This window comes from Pinus tabuliformis, chromosome Q, assembly GCF_031772625.1.
Source record: "Pinus tabuliformis cultivar Carrire ecotype Pingquan chromosome Q, CPIR1, whole genome shotgun sequence".
Lineage (NCBI taxonomy): Eukaryota > Viridiplantae > Streptophyta > Pinopsida > Pinales > Pinaceae > Pinus > Pinus tabuliformis.
Window position 1 is genome coordinate 159,746,974 of NC_142296.1, and position 17,785 is coordinate 159,764,758.

Below are 17,785 nucleotides of genomic sequence, written 5' to 3' on the forward strand. Positions count from 1 at the left end.
TGGGCTCTACTTTCATGGACATGGTTAAGCAAGCTGGTCTCAGAGGGAGGTCTAGGACTAAGAGACCCTTATATTTTAAACCAAGTCATGGGGGCAAAATTATGGTGGAGATGGATTGAAGGAGGGAATGAACTATGGAAAATGTTGTGGGAACCCACAGATATGAGATAGAAAGGACACTAGAAGGTAAACTCCGAACCCTATCAAAAAGGAAAGGCTCAGCTATTTGGAACCTGGCAAGTATGAATAGAGCTCTGATAAGAGACAACAACTTTTGGGAAATTCATGAGGGAGACAAAGTAGATTTTTGGCAGGAAGCGTGGCAACAAAGAGGAACCCTGATTCAAGAACCCCAGCTACACGAAATCTAACAATACACAACCCAAATAGTGGAAGATGTAGTAAGAAACTATTGGGTAGTTGAACAAAACAGTTATTGGAGAAAAGGGAAGATGAAGAGTGACTGGTCCGAAGCCCGAGAAACTGATCATTGGACAACCTATCAAAAAGAATTGGCAACCAGGAAAATAGCTATTAAAGAAGGACCAGATATAATAAGATGGGGAAAATGCATAAAATGCATGTTCACAATCTTAGAAGGCTACCATATGAAAACAGGATGAGATGGAAACGCAGACACAAAAAAATGGAAAAGAATTTGGCAGTTAAAAACTTGGCCAAAGGTGGTGTTTTCTACCTGGACAGTGCTACATGGGCGAGCCTTGACATGGGATCAATTAAGAAGGAAAGGGACGCATGGGCATTCGTGATGTGCATTATGACAAAATCAAGAAGAAACCATGGAGCACGTCGTAAATTCCTGCAGTGTAAGTAATAACCTGTGGCAAAATCACCAAGAACTTTTTGAGATTACAGAAAGAAATTTAGGGAGCATTAAAATAACAATAGAGCAGTGGAGCAGAAAGCCGTACCGCAACATAATCCTAAACCATGCTTGGAACATGTCAATCAGGTTTCTGTTGTGGAACCTTTGGAAAGCAGGAAACAGGGTAATATTCAGCGAAGGAAAAAAGGACAAAGGGGAAATATGGAACCAAATTATAAAAAACATAAGAGAAACAATCATCCTGGGAAACTGGAAAGAGGAAGACTAGAAGACGAAAGGAACGGAAACCAGCATCAGGAACCGACTGGAAATCAAAGAAAAAAACTCAAGCAGCATAGGGAAGGAACATGATGCAGGCAAGGTAAGAGCTGAAGCAAGATACAGGAACCCTCCCCAAGGATTCATAAAACTATACTTCGATGGGGCAGCCAAAGGCAACCCAGGGGAGGTGGGTATTGGAGAGATATTCAGAGACGAGGAAGGAAAGATCAAATGGGCATATGCAATGGACTGTGGCATTGCCACAAATAATGAAGCAGAATACCACGCACTAAATAGGGTACTGGAGATAGTGATACGATAAGGGTACTAAAGACTGCAGAGAGAAGGTGACTCCAAGCTGGTGATAGAAACCATAAAACAACTACGACAAGGAATACCAGCAGAAAAACTAAGCAAAAGCTGGAGGACGGCGTGGGTAATAATCGACGTTGAAAAGCAACCTCAGCGGCTGGCATATGCCATCTCGTCCCATGTGAAAAGGAAAGGAAATGCCCTGGCGAACCTCCTTTCAAACCAGGATGCCAAAATAGAGAGCAACAGTTAGATGTGGGAGAAGCAGAGCTTAGCCAGAATGAGGAAATGAACCAAATGATAAAGGCAGTCGAAGCAGATAAGCAACATCTAGAGAATTCAGGTGACATTGATGGGAGGGTAGAAGGACGAGGGCAGGTGCAGGTAGGTTAGCACAGATCACCCACAGAACAACAAAGGATGGAAGAAAGGACAAATAGGACATGGATGATGGAAGAGGGAAGAGAAAGGACTAACCCGAGAAGCGCGGGGGCAGAAATGGAAAGGGGTTGGTGAAGGGAGAACAGGACAATAGGACCGAGAAGGGACATCAAGGGAAAGCCAGATGGCAATGCAGAGTCAGTAAATGGATAGCAAGAGCAACCAGGAGAAGAAAAACATTAATGAAGCATGGAGGACAAGACATTTGGGCAGCATCCCAAGGAAAGTGGGCCGGAAAGTGAGCCAAGGATGGACGGAAATGGGGATAGCTGGAGGTAACGTTAAGACAGGGGAATATTAAAAGAGTAGAGTATGAGGGAAACCATGCATTTTGCATGTGGACGTGGAAGAAGGAAGGTGGCAAGCGAGAACGCATCGACTGCAAACGACAGCTGCAGAAGATAGAACAACGCAACCAGGTTGACGGGTATGTTAAATTTCCTTCCCCACCCTTGGAAAAAAGATTTATCATGAAGTATAGAGTAGGCATGAAGGTAGATAGGGATGATCTTCATCATCTCAGATTCAGTTACAGAGTTAGGGTAGTTTGGGATAGGGAAGAACCCTGGGAATCCATGGCTGGGAAGGGTGGGTATAAAAGTAAGGAGAAGAGAAGAAAGGAAATGAAGGACCCATCCACCCATGTCCCCTGTAACAGATTTGGAGACCCAGGTATCTCAAACCCTCAGCCTCTGCCTACTGAGGTGCACCCTGCTAGGAGGGAAAGGAAAACCCAGAAAATCGAGAGCGGAACTAGGAGCATCTCATAGGGAATAGAGAAACTGAAGAAAATTGAGAGGGGGACTCTGGACCAGAGGAATCCAAACCAGGGATAGGGATAGGCAAGCCTAGGAGAGATAGGAGTGGCCTTGAAAGAAAGGCGGATCACTCGTCCCAGAAAAAGTATGCTAACTCTCATAGTGCAACTCTAAGTGGTGGAAGCTCGAAGCCTGAAAGCAGTAGAGAGGCCTTAGCTTTGCATAAAAAAGATAGACATAGCACGAGAGGAACTATGATGAGGGATGGTAGCACTACCCTACTCAATTATATCACACCAAATACTAAAGCTGACAACTGTGTTTATAATGTGATAGTTATAACAAACGATAAGGGGGCAACTACAACCCAGTCAAAGAATTATAAGGATAAGAGCACCAGGACGCTGACAAGTAAAAATATGGCACCCAGGCGCAGAAAGAGAAATGTAAAACAAGCAGAAGGAACAAGCAAGACAGGACATAAAAAAGGAAGGAAATCGAATGGTTAGCAGATGAAGAAACTAATTGACGCCTACATGAAGGCAAATTCGCTGGAAGTCTGGGATCAAATTTGGGGTTGGGAACGAGACTTGAGAAAAAAATATAAGAGGTAGAGACCTCCCTATGCATGAGTGGGAAGAAATGCTACAGGACCCAGGTACAACAAATGGTCGACAATCTCTTTATCATAGGACTCTGCAACAGTATTGGATAATGAAACATAAAGTTGCTCGAGCCATGACCTTGCATCAGGAACATATGGAAGGGGAAGTGCTGAACAGGAAGGAGAGAAACAATGAACCGGAACTAGGACGAGGGGAAATTATGAAAGAACTGGCGACCATTCAAATACAAACCTACAAGAACAATCTTGCCTTGGGCCGAATTGAGCAGACTCTATGGTAGATAAAGTCAAAAATGTTCCAGCAGCCCGACGAGAGCTCCCAGGCCCAGGGGTGAAGCCGAAAAATTATGGTAGGAAGATGCTGAGCCCGGAAGAGAAAGAAACATTTCAGATAGCCTCCTCATATGAGGAATAGGTTATTTATCTTTAGTTTTTCAAATGTTTTTGTTTAAAGGGCCAAAGATAAGAATTTGGGAAATTGATAGTAAAGACAGGATGATACTGATGAACTTATTTAAATTTTGGAGTGGATACAATGCTGATCGATGGTCACCTGGCTTCCTTCAGGCAGGTGACTAATCGAAGGTTTTGAATGTAAATTTTGAAAAAAGTAAATATAGAAAATACTACCTTGTTTACAAAAAAAAAGAAAAACATTAAATGGTGGGAATTCACTTTACTGTCACAACACAATTAGCATCGTGAGGGTCCATGGAATCCTTTCTTCTTTAACCTGTCCTCAGTGAGAATTCCTTTGTGGCATAACAACCAACAGAAAAAGTCCACCTTTGTAATGGTCTTGTAACTCTATAGACCCTTCCACACAGCAGGATCTGGTGGAACATGTGGACGCTCCTGAAATGATTTATACCCCTGCGCTACTGTATATGTTCCAGGCTTAGCTCCCCAACCACGGGCCTCCTGTATATTGTATTATTATAATATTATAATGACATATTATTATTATTATTATTATTATAAATATATTTTATTATAATAATAATAATACAATATAATTGTTATTATTATTATTATTTTTATAATTTTATATTATTATTATAATAATATAATAATATTTATATTATTATATTTTTTTAATAATATAATGATAATCTAATATTATTATGGGCTATTCTTATTATTAATTAATATATATTAGGAGTTTATATTATTATTATAATATTAATATAATATCATATAATAATATATATAAATAATTTGGTTGTTAATATTTATATAGTTATTAATAATCCAAATTAGTTAGTGTTCAAAAAAATACCCATACTATTATTAATGTGGTTGATATAATCCTATCGGTGTATATCAACCACATTGGAAAATGTGGTTGTATATATCTTTCATATAGGCTTATCGGCGTTTATCAATCACATTGGTAAATGTGGTTCTGCTAATTTATTCCGTTATACGGAAAGTTGTCTTGGCATGTCAAACACCTATAAGTAACACGTTTGAAATGGAGTGTGTTGTTCACCGTGTTTTGCGGTTATCATATAGACGGCATTATTGGATGATTCTCTCTGAGTTTCCATTACATATTTACATGCAAATTTCGTGGCATGTCATTAAGTTATATTAAAGTTATATTGCATACTACTCTTTTTCATATTTGACAACTATATAATGTGGTTTATGATGAGGTGGAAGGCTATTAATTTCCAAGAAAAAAAAATCAAATACGTTTTAACGCATCGTTTAAAACAAAATTTAATATTATTTAAATTTTAAAAGTTTTATAAAACCATGGTCATCAAATCCATGAATTCAAAATTTAATATTATCTAAATTTTAAAAGTCTTATAAAACCATGGCTATCAAATCCATGAATTATGAGCACTTAGCAGTAACCAAAAGTCTTGGAAACATCTCGCGACAAGACACATGATTTTAATTCTTGAAGTTGTTTGTCATCTTCCATCTGCATGCAAGCCTTCCCCTTGTTCTTATCATGAAGTTTTGTCATCTTCCATCTTCATGCATGGTTTCCACTTGTTCTTATCATGAGTTCATGCTATGAACAGGAACCGAATAAATTTTGGGGGTTGATAATGGGGAAAGGGGGCTTTAATCATACCTTGTGTAAGAACCTACCTTTAGTCAAGGTCCCGAGCATGCACACCTAACCTTCTTTTTGTAGCGATCAGGACAGGAAACAACCTAGGAGTATGGCCCTCTGTATATGTGTGCGTTCTCAGTTTCTTGTTTAAGCCTGTCTTAGCGATCAGAATGGGAAACAACCTAGCAGTATGGCCCTCCGTATATGTGTGCGCTCTCAGTTTCCTGTTTAAGCCTGTCTGATAATAGATTATGAGCATTCCCAACCCGCCTAGGCACCAGTAAGAGTTCAATGTCGGATGGTTGCATGAGTGTTTGTTCGCTGGAGAAACCGTCCATCCAATTCGAGCATTCAGGCATGTTAATTCATTTCGTTTGATGGAGAAACTGTCCATCCAATTCGAGCATTCATGCCTATTAATTTGTTGTCTTCTGCATTCGCCAAATGACAGATCCTCATTTACAATTTCCTGGGGTTGTTGTAGTGTGCTTGCTTTTACTCTTTTTGCAGGGTGGACTATGCGGTGACATTGTTCATGATGACAATGAGCCTAAATAGCCTGGCTGTGACAACAAATTCACACTAGTGAGTCCTCATCTTGATTTTTCTTGGAGATACTTAGGGTTTGAAGGCTTGATTGCTAAAATATTTTTGAAAATGTTTCATTATGGCTAGAAAATTTATTGTTGCACAATGCAAACTACCAGGAAAATAATACTTATATAGCCATTCACAAGTTACTTATAAATTTTATTTTTCTTATTTTAAATTTTAAAAAATGACTGTGGATGAGAAATGATTTTTCACCTAAATTTGATTAAATAAAACCTTCTTGGATGGGGAAGAGGGAGGGGTGATTTCGTATTGGCATGGCATAATCAACCATTTTACCTTTTTTGCCACATTATGAGAAGTTTTATGCAGTGTTTTCTGGTTTTGACAGCCTAAAATTTAGGTGGTTTTCTTGCACTTATCAAGGTTTAGTCTGGGGTCCGACTATAACTGAATGGACTAAGAAAACCACACATTGCTAGATGGGGTCTGTCTGTAACTAAATGCCATGCACCGTTCGTAGTCCTACCAATTTCGGTAACATTTCTTGCAGCTTTATTTGGAAAACATCTTTACATTGCAAAATCCTCCAAAGTGTTAGAGTGCTCCATTGTTGGATCAGGGTTTCAAGGTGAATACCCTAAGTGGAGTATAACATGGGGTAGCCATGTTTATGGCAAGGTGCCCTAAACGAGAAAATCATAGATCAACAGATTTCGTCTGGATTTTAGCTCCAGCTTTGCAACCTGTTTGTTGGTCTCAGTATGTTTGTCACTAGCCTGCTTCTATTCTAGCTCGGTTTTTTATTTCAATGTACAGAGAAGCCTATCAGGTAAGCCACTAACTATGTGAATTCGTTAAAATTAATTGAATGAATAAAACTCCAATGAAACAAACTCGAATGAATGAATCAAATGGTGTTGTAAACTTAACTCTTATATTGCTCTACCTTTGCAGGGACTGCCTCTATTCACTTCAACAGATTGGCAGCTTAAGAAATCGAAAAGAAGATACTTGTTCTTTTCAATTGTAGCACCACCTAATGCTGCTAATCTACCCACTTTGAGAATTTGAGTGCTCTGTCTCCATATACCCGAGGCATAAGAACCCAGTAAAGCATAGCGTACGATGATAGTGCCTTCTTACTATTTTTCAAGAATTACAGAGAAGAATTTTGCAGCTGCAACTGCAGAGACTACTGCATGGAAGAAAAGAAAAAAGAACATGCACTTAGATTATGAGGCAGTTGTGTGCTAGGGAGATTGTGGTGGCGAGACCATTGTGTGCCAAGGAGATTGTGGTGGAGAGACCATGGCAAGACGCATTAGCAAGATCTTGGCAATACACAACGAGCCCAACAAGCCAAGAGTGCCAACAACCACATGTGCAACCAAGCATTTAATTTTAAGTAAATAATGTTATAGCAACCCTGGCATTATTCAATCATGTCAAAAAGCTTATTAATATTATGCATTTTAACTAAGTTATGAACCTCTTGGCCTCGGGAAGAGGCCAAATAAGACCTCAGAATGTTTGATTTTCTATCAAGAAACTTTGTCCGTGTTTAATAGGTTGAGAAAAAAGTGAATTATTGCATGCAAGCCAGACTTTGGTTTCAACGATATATTGTTTGGATAATGGCTCTGACATTAAGACAAATTGATTACAATAGCCCATGTTGCCTTATGGCAGGGACTAATAACAACATTGGCAACATTATATCCCAAAACATAATCATATATTGTTTGTATACTAGCTCAGATTTTAAGACATATCGATTACAATAGTCCATGTTGCCTTATGGTAGGGACTACTAACAACATTGGCAACATTAGATCCCAAAATTAGATCCTAGAACATAACTACTACAAGGTGTTTTCCTTGTATTGAGTCCATGTTGCCTTATGGTAGAGACTAATAACAACACTGGCAACATTAAATCCCAAAATTAGATCCTATAACATAACTACTACAAGGTGTTTTCCTTGTATTGAGTCCATGTTGCCTTATGGTAGGGACTAATAACAACATTGGCAACATTAGATCCCAGAACATAACTACTACAAGGAGTTTTCCTTGTATTAATATGTACCATTAATATTATTCTTTGAATATACTCTTATTAACCTTGGTAGAAAAAATAAATTTTGAAGTTCCAATATATTGATAAGTGGTAGCTATCTGTTAAGATCAATGTTATCAGAATTAAATCGGAATTGGTGGAATCGGAAATTAGTTTCAGGACTAAATTGGTCTAGTTCAAGGTTTGGAACTAGGAATGGCTAATTCGGCAATGGAACTGGTCGGTTCCGCACTGAACTGATTGGTTCCATATAAATTGATTGAAGATGTTTCCATATAAATTGATCGAAGATGTTTGAAACAAACTTTGTTTTAATAAAAAGCAAGATTTTTGAGTGGGTAGCTTGATATTCAAGCCTATGGCCTTGGTATTGCTATGCAATTCATGGTAATTTCAAATTCTTAAAGTAAAACTGACATTCGTTTTTATCTTTCATTTTCATCGTTTTACTTAAACTTTTAACATTACCATGACATGGCTCAAGATATTTGAGAGTGATTCCGACCTCATTGGATTTCATATAGGGAAAATATAATTTTATATCTCTCTCAGAATCCAGTAGACTTAACAATTTTTCAGGATTTCAGGATTGCGGGGATTTGCAATGTTTCCATCGGATTTGACCATGTACGAGGGTATGGAAGTATTATTTAATCAAGAACACCAAGTTCTATATGTACCTTGATGTTAGTGCCATTGGTTGTTGAATTCATCTATCATGACCCCACCTAAAAAGTTCCAATGACTCAAACAAAATCTTGATTTGACATGCTATGATTTTCCTATCTTACTCTATTGGTTAGATGGTAATATTGATGACAAAAATCCCAATATAGGTAATGATTTTGATGATAGGTAGGCATTTGCTGTAACATGATTTTTTTGGGATGCTAGAGGCCATCTAGAGCATGTTTGTTGATATATTTTTGGTTCAAAGATGAATTGCACTCGAAGCTATTTTGGTCATGTGCACCCTTACATGCTATATTAATGAGATTTTTTTCTTATTTGTGCATAAATGATTTTGATTCATATGGATGCACTTGAACATATATATGTTTTCCTCTAAATTTTGAATATAACTATGTTTTTGGATGACAGGTTTTTTGGTTTGATTTTTTACTGGCTTTGGTATGATTCTGACCAGTTCCCAGTTTAGAGGGTTTTCTGGTTCAGTTTTAATAACACTGGTTAGAATTACACATCTCTCGATATATATATATATATATATATATATATATATATATATATATATATATATATATATATATATGTATGTAGATATATGTATGTATGCATATGTATGTATGCATATGTATGTATGTATATGTATGTATATGTATATATGTATGTATATGTATATATATATATATATATATATATATATATATATATAATTTTGAGTGCTTTTTGAAATACACATCTCTGACATAGTAAGAAATACTAAGAAGTAAAAAAATATCAAGTTGATATAAAACCATTTTACATAACATTGGACATTGAAATATTTGATTTATTATTAACCTTAAAATTCCCCCTCTCTCTCTCTCTCTCTCTATATATATATATATATTGAAATATTAGTTAATATAGATATTGAAGTATTTTAGTATGTTTTCTAAGATATGCATTCAAATATTGAGGAAATACACCTTATTCATACTTGGAAGTAAAAGTATTCATATTGAACATTTTTTTTGTTATTAATATTTATGTTCGATAATTAATGTTGTTTCTACTACCACAATAACTGTCTAGCAATATTGCTCTATAAAATCCCAATTGATTTTGTAAAGCCCTGGCTTCAAATTGGTTGTACTGAGTAGTCCACCCTAGGTCTAAAAGTCCCAACATCCTCAAAATACCTATTCATTGCGTCATGCACCACAACTCAAATGCTTTTATAAAGACCTAGCTTCAAGGTTGTACCAAGTGATCCACCCTAGGTGTAAAAATCCCAACATCCTCAAACTACCCATTCACTGCATCATGGACCAAAACCCAAATACCTCTTTCAGTGTGACTTTGTTTATATTTCTTGCATGCCACTAAATGGAGAACAACTTTTAAAAGGCGGCCTCTACCAATTTCTTTAGGTTGTTTTTCCTATGTGGTGAACTTATGTTGATTGCAAATTTCAATAATATCTCAAATATGATGGTCACGAGAGAGGTCAAACAATTGATCTCTCTCATGACCATTAGATTCTCAGATATCCTTGAAATATGTAATCAAGCTAAGGATGCCCCTTTTCTGTGGATTTTATTGTTCCTTCTACTAGATGACTTCCCATAAGGTTTTATTGACCTCGAAACTTCTAACAGGTTGCACAAAAATGACCCCATGGTTTGTAGTTCACACACAAATGAACAAACTACAGTTTCTATCATTAATAAAACAACAAATTACTCTATTATTCTCATGTCCATGGGCCCTCCTTGGGGAGTAAGGCCTAGAAATTCTATAATACCATGTTAAGATGAGAGAGTAGATATTATTACACACACAACAAATGTCTTGAGAGACTACACTAATCAAATAATGTTAGAAATATATATACAAAAGGATATGTGTCAAGACAGACAAATTATCTTAGAGACACGACCACCCAATTGAAATAATATGTCAACCAAATATCAAACTAGGAAGCTAACTAATTAGAGAAAATGTCTCACATCTAACTAGGCCTCAACAATGTCCTAAAAACTAGGAATCACCTCCTTATAGGGACTAGAACAATAACCAATAATGATCAGTATTCTCAACAATTAAATACTCATGAAGACACACATGAAGACAAATAAGAATTATTTACTCCAACACTATTACTGTCTCCCATTTATATGTGAAATTTGTTAATTAATCCTATAATTTAAAGTGAAATTCCTTAAATGCATATTGTTAATTGCTTATGTGGCTATTAAACTTGCTTCTTTAAACTTTTTACCACATTTTTAGCAACTAACCATATTCTTTTCATATTACAACATTATAATTATATTCACATTCTAAAAATTGATAGTAGTACTCGACATGTACATTGTTATCACAATGATTTTCTTATTATAACATATTTACGATCCTTTGTAATAATACATCATAATATAATTGATTAGATTCAACTTTCCAAATTATTTTAACTTGATTAATTAAAATAATATAAAAATATGTAATATATAATTATTAAAAGTATTTTAACCAACACTATATATATACACATGGAGGAAATAAATCAATTTATCTTTGAGCCCGAGAAATAGTGCAAGTTTGTTAGGTATACTCACTTAAAAATTCATATATCACCAACAAGGATTGAACTTGGGCGGGAAGATAATAACCATTTTTCTTAACAACCCGAAATAACCCATTTGACTTTTTTTTTTTTTTTTAAATAGCCTCCCCAACCAATATTACAATATCCATAGGAACTAAGCTATTACAACAATATTTATCAAGGCATTATAACTTATCATTTCACTGGTGAGGAATTGAACCTAGGTCGAGACGATAATAACCATTATTTGCAACCGCTTAAGATAACCTAAATAGACAAAACTTTTGGCATTTGCTAAGGGAATAAATTCAGTCCCCCCCTTAATTTGAAGGAAAGAGGGATCAAATCTCTGAAGGTGCAAACTTTCCCTCAAGTTTTGCACTCATTTTTTTTTTTTTTGCATCTTGAAGGATTTGATCACTCTCAACCCTTCACACACACACACACACACCATTGATATACTATAGTTTGTCAGCCAAAAAACAACCAATGGTAAAATTGATTCTATGATTTCAAATTGACTCTTTGACCTCAAATTGATTTGAATTGTCATAATAACAATATTATAAGCATTAGTTTGTTATAATTATTTTGTTTTACTTTTATTTTGAATAATTTTATTTTATTTTTATTTTCATATTTATTTTTATGTACTTTGATTGAGTCAAAACACCATAACTAAATTTATTAAATATAAAATAATTAATTACAGTCGCATATGTTTTGGAATCGACTTTCAAAATTTTAATTTAATTATCAATAATTAATTATTGGATGATAGAGGTTTGACCTTATGAAGTATTCATAGAATATTTTTAGTAGTAGTGAGTCATAAAGAGTTTAGACTCATTTCAAAGTTATGCACTTTTTGTTTTTAATTTTAATAAAAAAACCAATTCCTTAGGTTCACAAACAACCAAATTCGTTTTTACTCAAGGAGGTGACATTGCGATTGGAGCAATATTCTCAATTGACACATATGTTGAACAATCATCTTGAGATTGCATATTTTTAGTGGAATTTGTATCAACAAGCAAATTAGAGGAGATTCTTGCACAACAATCACACATAATGAAAAGTTTCTTAGTCTGATGCATAACAATCGAAATGGGGGAAAATAAGAAACCTAACAAATAAAGAACATAGACTATAGAGCTCACATGTTATGGAAAAATGCCCAAACCTGACAGCCTCTGATACTTTTTATAACAATTTTGTGGTGTTAAAACAACCACGCTTGAGGAAGTCGCCTTATTTCTTGATATTTGTAACGTTGGGTTCACCACTCAACATTTGAGTGCAAACATGAGTGGAAGTCTAGACAAAGATATAGTAGATTCATTTCTACAAAAATGGTGTCTCGATGCTACAGGTTTGGAGGGAACCTAATCTCTCATGTAGCGGCTCCTTCACAATTCGCATTCAACTCTTCACCTCTCCAACACAAATTTTAGGATTCAATAACGCCTCAATACAATGTTCAACATCATACCTCTCCTTGCAACTCTTGTCACATCCTCTCATTGAAATTGAAGAAGGGTCTATGTAGGTCTCAAGTAAAAGATTCTAACCGATGTGCACAATGCATACTAATGGACAGTTTCTCAAACGAAGAGAATGATGGGTAGACAGAGCAAAGGCTGCAAAATAGGAAAATGAAGAGGTAAAGATGAAGGAGACTTGATAAAGTAGAAATAAAGTAACAAATTAAATGATGAGTGGATGGTAGCATCGTAACAACGATAAAACTGATGCAAAGGAATTATAAAGTAAGACAAAAATGGAGAACCTTTGCTCTGATACCATTTTAGAAACACATGGAATGTGAAGAGACATGAATGATAAAACAATGAATTGCTTTTACTATTAACATAGATGTATATTTATAATACATTCTTGTGACTATTGTATTCATCTTCCAACATCTCTTGGACTCCCTTTGATTATCCAACTTCCACACCTTAATCCTTAGTAGATTAGGTGTCCAACATAATAGATCATAATATAATTGATTAGATTCAACATTTCAAACTATTTTAACTTGATAAATTAAAATAATTTAAAAATATGTAATAGAAAGTTAAAATAATTTGAAAATATGTAATATATAATTATGAAAGTATTTTAACCAGTATTATGTATACATATTAAGGAAATAAATCAACTTTTCTTTGAGCTCATGAAATAGTGTGAGGATGTTAGGTATACTCATTTAAAAATTCACAAAGCTCAAAGCCAATACATCAATATTATAGCTCATCATGTCACCAACAGGAATTTGAACTTGGGTGGGGAAGATAATAGTCATTTTGCTTAACCACTCGAAATAACCCCCGTTGAATTTTTCTTTTTAAAAAGATTAGTCTCCCAACAAATATTACAATATCCATAGGAACTAATCCATTACAACAATATTTATCAAGGAATTATAGCTTATCATGTAACTAGTGAAGATTTGAACCTGAGTGGAGAAGATGACAATCTTTTTTTGCAATCGCTTGAGATAACCTCAATAGACAAAACTATTGGCATTGGGTAAGGGAATAAATTTAGTCTTCCTCTCAATTTGAAGGAAAGAGAGAGGTTTTTGGTACTAGGTCAATCCTTAATATAGAATCACTTAACAACACAACATGATGACTCTATTTGAGAGCATTAAACATATCAAAATATAAGACTTGAACTTTGGTGGGGAGGATAACAACTATTTTTCCCAACAACCCAAGCTAAAATCCAATTTTATCAAGCACTATGAGGGATTATCAAGCACCAACAGGGATCAAATCTCTCAAGGTGAAAACCTTTCCTCAAGTTTTGCACTCCAAAAAAAAGGTTTGCACCTTGAGGGATTTGATCCATCTCAGTCCTTGATAGATTGAAGTTAAGATGGATCTAGGTTGGTTATACACACACACACACACACACACACACATCATTGGTAAAACATTGGGTTGTCAAAACCTGGAACTCAAAAATTGCCAACAATCAAATTGACTCTATGACCTCAAATTGATTTGAAACTGCCATAATAACAGTATTTATAAGTATTAGTATGTTATAATTCATTTTATTTTGAATAATTTTATTTTATTTTTAATTTTATATTTATTTTTATGTAATTTGGTTGAGTCAAAACGCTTGTGTTTAAATTACCACATCTCTTCCATAAAAAGTGCCTATTGGCACAACCAAACAACATAACTAAATTTATTAAATATAAAAATAATTTTAATTACAATTGCATATGTTTTATAATAGACTTCCAAATTTTTAATTTAATTATCGATAATTAATTATTGGATGATAGAGAGTTGACTTTACGAAATATTCATAGAATATTTTTAGTAGTAGTGAGTCATAAAGGGTTGAGACTCATTTTAAAGTTATGCACTATTTGCTTTTTAATTTAATAAAAAATGTTTAAAAATAAATAAAACAAAATATATATCAAATCTTTTTATTATTAAATGATTTATTGTTTTTGAGCATGTGGTAGTATTGATAAGCCAATATATTGGTCCATAATATTATAGCAAAGTCTATTTATAAATCAAGAATATCTTGATAAAGTGGAAGTGGACTTGATTTTATATGTGTGTGTGTTTGATTCATATATTAGTGCATCCATATAAATTACATGGTTGGTAAACATTGATAACTATCAATCCATAAAAACATCAAAACACTTATGACATGATATATCTCACATTGTTAAAATTAAAAAAATCATAAAAGACAATTAAAATATAACTTTATTTTAAATTATTATTATTATTATTATTATTAATAAATAATAAGAAGAAATAATGTATAAGTTAAACATATGTACATTTTAAAAAACATGGAAAAAGATTTTTAATTATGGAGATTTATCTCCATTTTAATTTAGAGGTTTTTAATCTGTAAATATGTTTTGTTATAATACTATGGGTAAGTATCATGAATTATCAATACCACATGCCCAAAAAACCATAAGTCACTTCATATGACATATGACCCTTGTTTATTGCCATTTTTTTAGATTAAACAATTCAATTAAAAAAACAAAATAATAATAACTATTTTAGAGATAAATCTCAACCTTTAATTTATTAAGTATAAATATTTTGAAATATTTTTTAACAGTGAAATTTCCACTATTCACATAATAATATTTAATTACCAAATTAAAAATTTTAGACATGTTATTCCACTCATTAAAATCACATTCCACATACATTCCACATACTAGGACAAACAAGCTCACATATTCGAAATATATTCCACATACTAGGACAAACAAGCTCACATATTCGAAATATAACATTAATAAATGAGAATACCAGAGGACATACAAAAGGAGATGGAGAGTTTCTTTTCCCAAAAGGAAAAAAATAAAATAAAATATCATAGAAATAAAAAATAAAACATCATAGAAATTTAGAGATGACAACCTTCCACCCTATCCAAGATACCAATAATAAATCATGTCGGGGGTCGGCCACTGTGGGCTCTAGGAACCACTCTTTCCTTCTTCCCATCATTCACTGGATCCACGCCAAACTGCAAACATAGCCACAATAATTCGTGCAGCAGGAAGGGACAGGTCTCTGATCAGAACGGGGTCTTTCGGAGACACCAGTAATCAGGGCAGCTGCCAGAAGAAACAGCATTCCAATCATCATCATATGGCCGCCTCCAATCCTAAATTTCTGCATTCTCACGATACTAAAACACCCACACAGTAGCAGAAAGTTGGTTGTCCTTCGTACGCCAATCTTCCTTCCGGGATCCTGCAATGCCTTGGTATCAACCCAAGAAAGCAATAAAATGGATTACTCTCTCGCAATATAATGTCCATATAAATAACAGTTGCTTCGAAGCTGCAGTGATCGAAAAATTTAACACGTCTGCCCTGTGGTTGTCTCCATTGACTTGGACTCTCCGGGGAACTTGCATTGCATTTGCGACGAAAGAAAAGATTATTGATAATTGTCTGCTCTCTCAATTCAATGACTTCATTGTTGAACATCACTTTTCTTTGATTGGTGTGACCTCTCAGAGTAATAATATTGTTGGGTTCCTTGCATGTTTTGTAGTTGCCAACTTACTAAGGAATTTCATCGTTGCAAGGGCCAAGTTTGTTAAGTTTGAAAATGGTTGTCAACATATTATCATTAGGTGAGTATGAGAGATTACTAATTCGATTTCTCTCTTTTTCAATAACACGTGTTTGACCCATCAATGAATAATGGATTACATTGACTTTCCAATTTTCCAAGGGCAGAATGAAAGAAAAGTTGCTATTCTCTGCCCTCTCATTACGATGACTTCATCAGTTGAACATCACTTTTCTTCGGTTGTTGGGTTCCTTGAACATCGCTTTGTGCAAGTAAAGTCAATACAAATATTTTGTAGTTTACGATTTTCCTCGTTAGAAGGGCCAAGTTTGTTTAAGTTTGAAAATGGTTATCAACATATTATCATTAGGTAAGTATGAGAGATTACTAATTCGATTTCTCTCTTTTTCAATAACACGTGTTTGACGAATCAATGAATAACCGATATATATGTATATATACGCGAGAAAGAAAGAAAGAAAATGGAATTACTCTCTCCCAATATAATATCCATATAAATAACAGATAACAGTTGCTTGGCACCGGCGGTGACCGAAAATTTAACACGTCTCGGAGCTGTGGTTGTATCCATTGACTTGGAGTCTTCCCGGGAACTCTCATTGCATTTGCAACGAAGGAAAATTTTGTTTTTCCAACTGTTTTTTTTTTATAATATATCATATAATTCCAATTTTTTAAGGGCAGCGTTTGTTGGAATATTGATTTTCCTAGTCTTTTACAATGTCAAAATTATAGCGAGCTCAGTAGGCTTCTCTCCAAGCTTTTAAAACATAAGAATACAATTTTAAATCAAACTAAATAATTTGTTTATTTAAATCCAATAAACCAAAATTTGATCTCATGAACGATAACTATCATCATCATCAAATATAAAATAAAAATTGTCCTCACATTACAATGACTGTGACTTCATTGTTTTTAGTCGGTTGAACATCACTTTCCTTCCATTATTGGGTTCCTTGAACATCGCTTTGTCCAATTAAAGTCAATACAAATATTTTGTTGTTTACGAATTTCCTTGTTACAAGGGCCAAGTTTATTAAGTTTGAAAATGTTTATCAACATAATATGATTAGGTGAGTATGAAAGATTACTAATTCGATTTCTCTCTTTTTCAATAAGACGTGTTTGACGAATCAATGAATAACGAATATATATAAGACGTTTTGATTAGAATTGTAATGATTTTTTCTATAATAATAAGATTAAGAAAGAAATTTTTAAAAAGAAAATATAATTAATTTAATTTTAAAATTTTTATTATAATATAGAATAAATTTGGAAACAAATTTATTAAAACAAGTGATGTAAATTTAAAAATCATTAGGGGATTTTTGAGGTTTAAATGGACCCCCTAAAGAAATTGTAAAATAATAATGGAAAAAAGAAAATAAGATGGCATTACATCATCATATTTTAGAGAGAAAAAAGAAAAAAT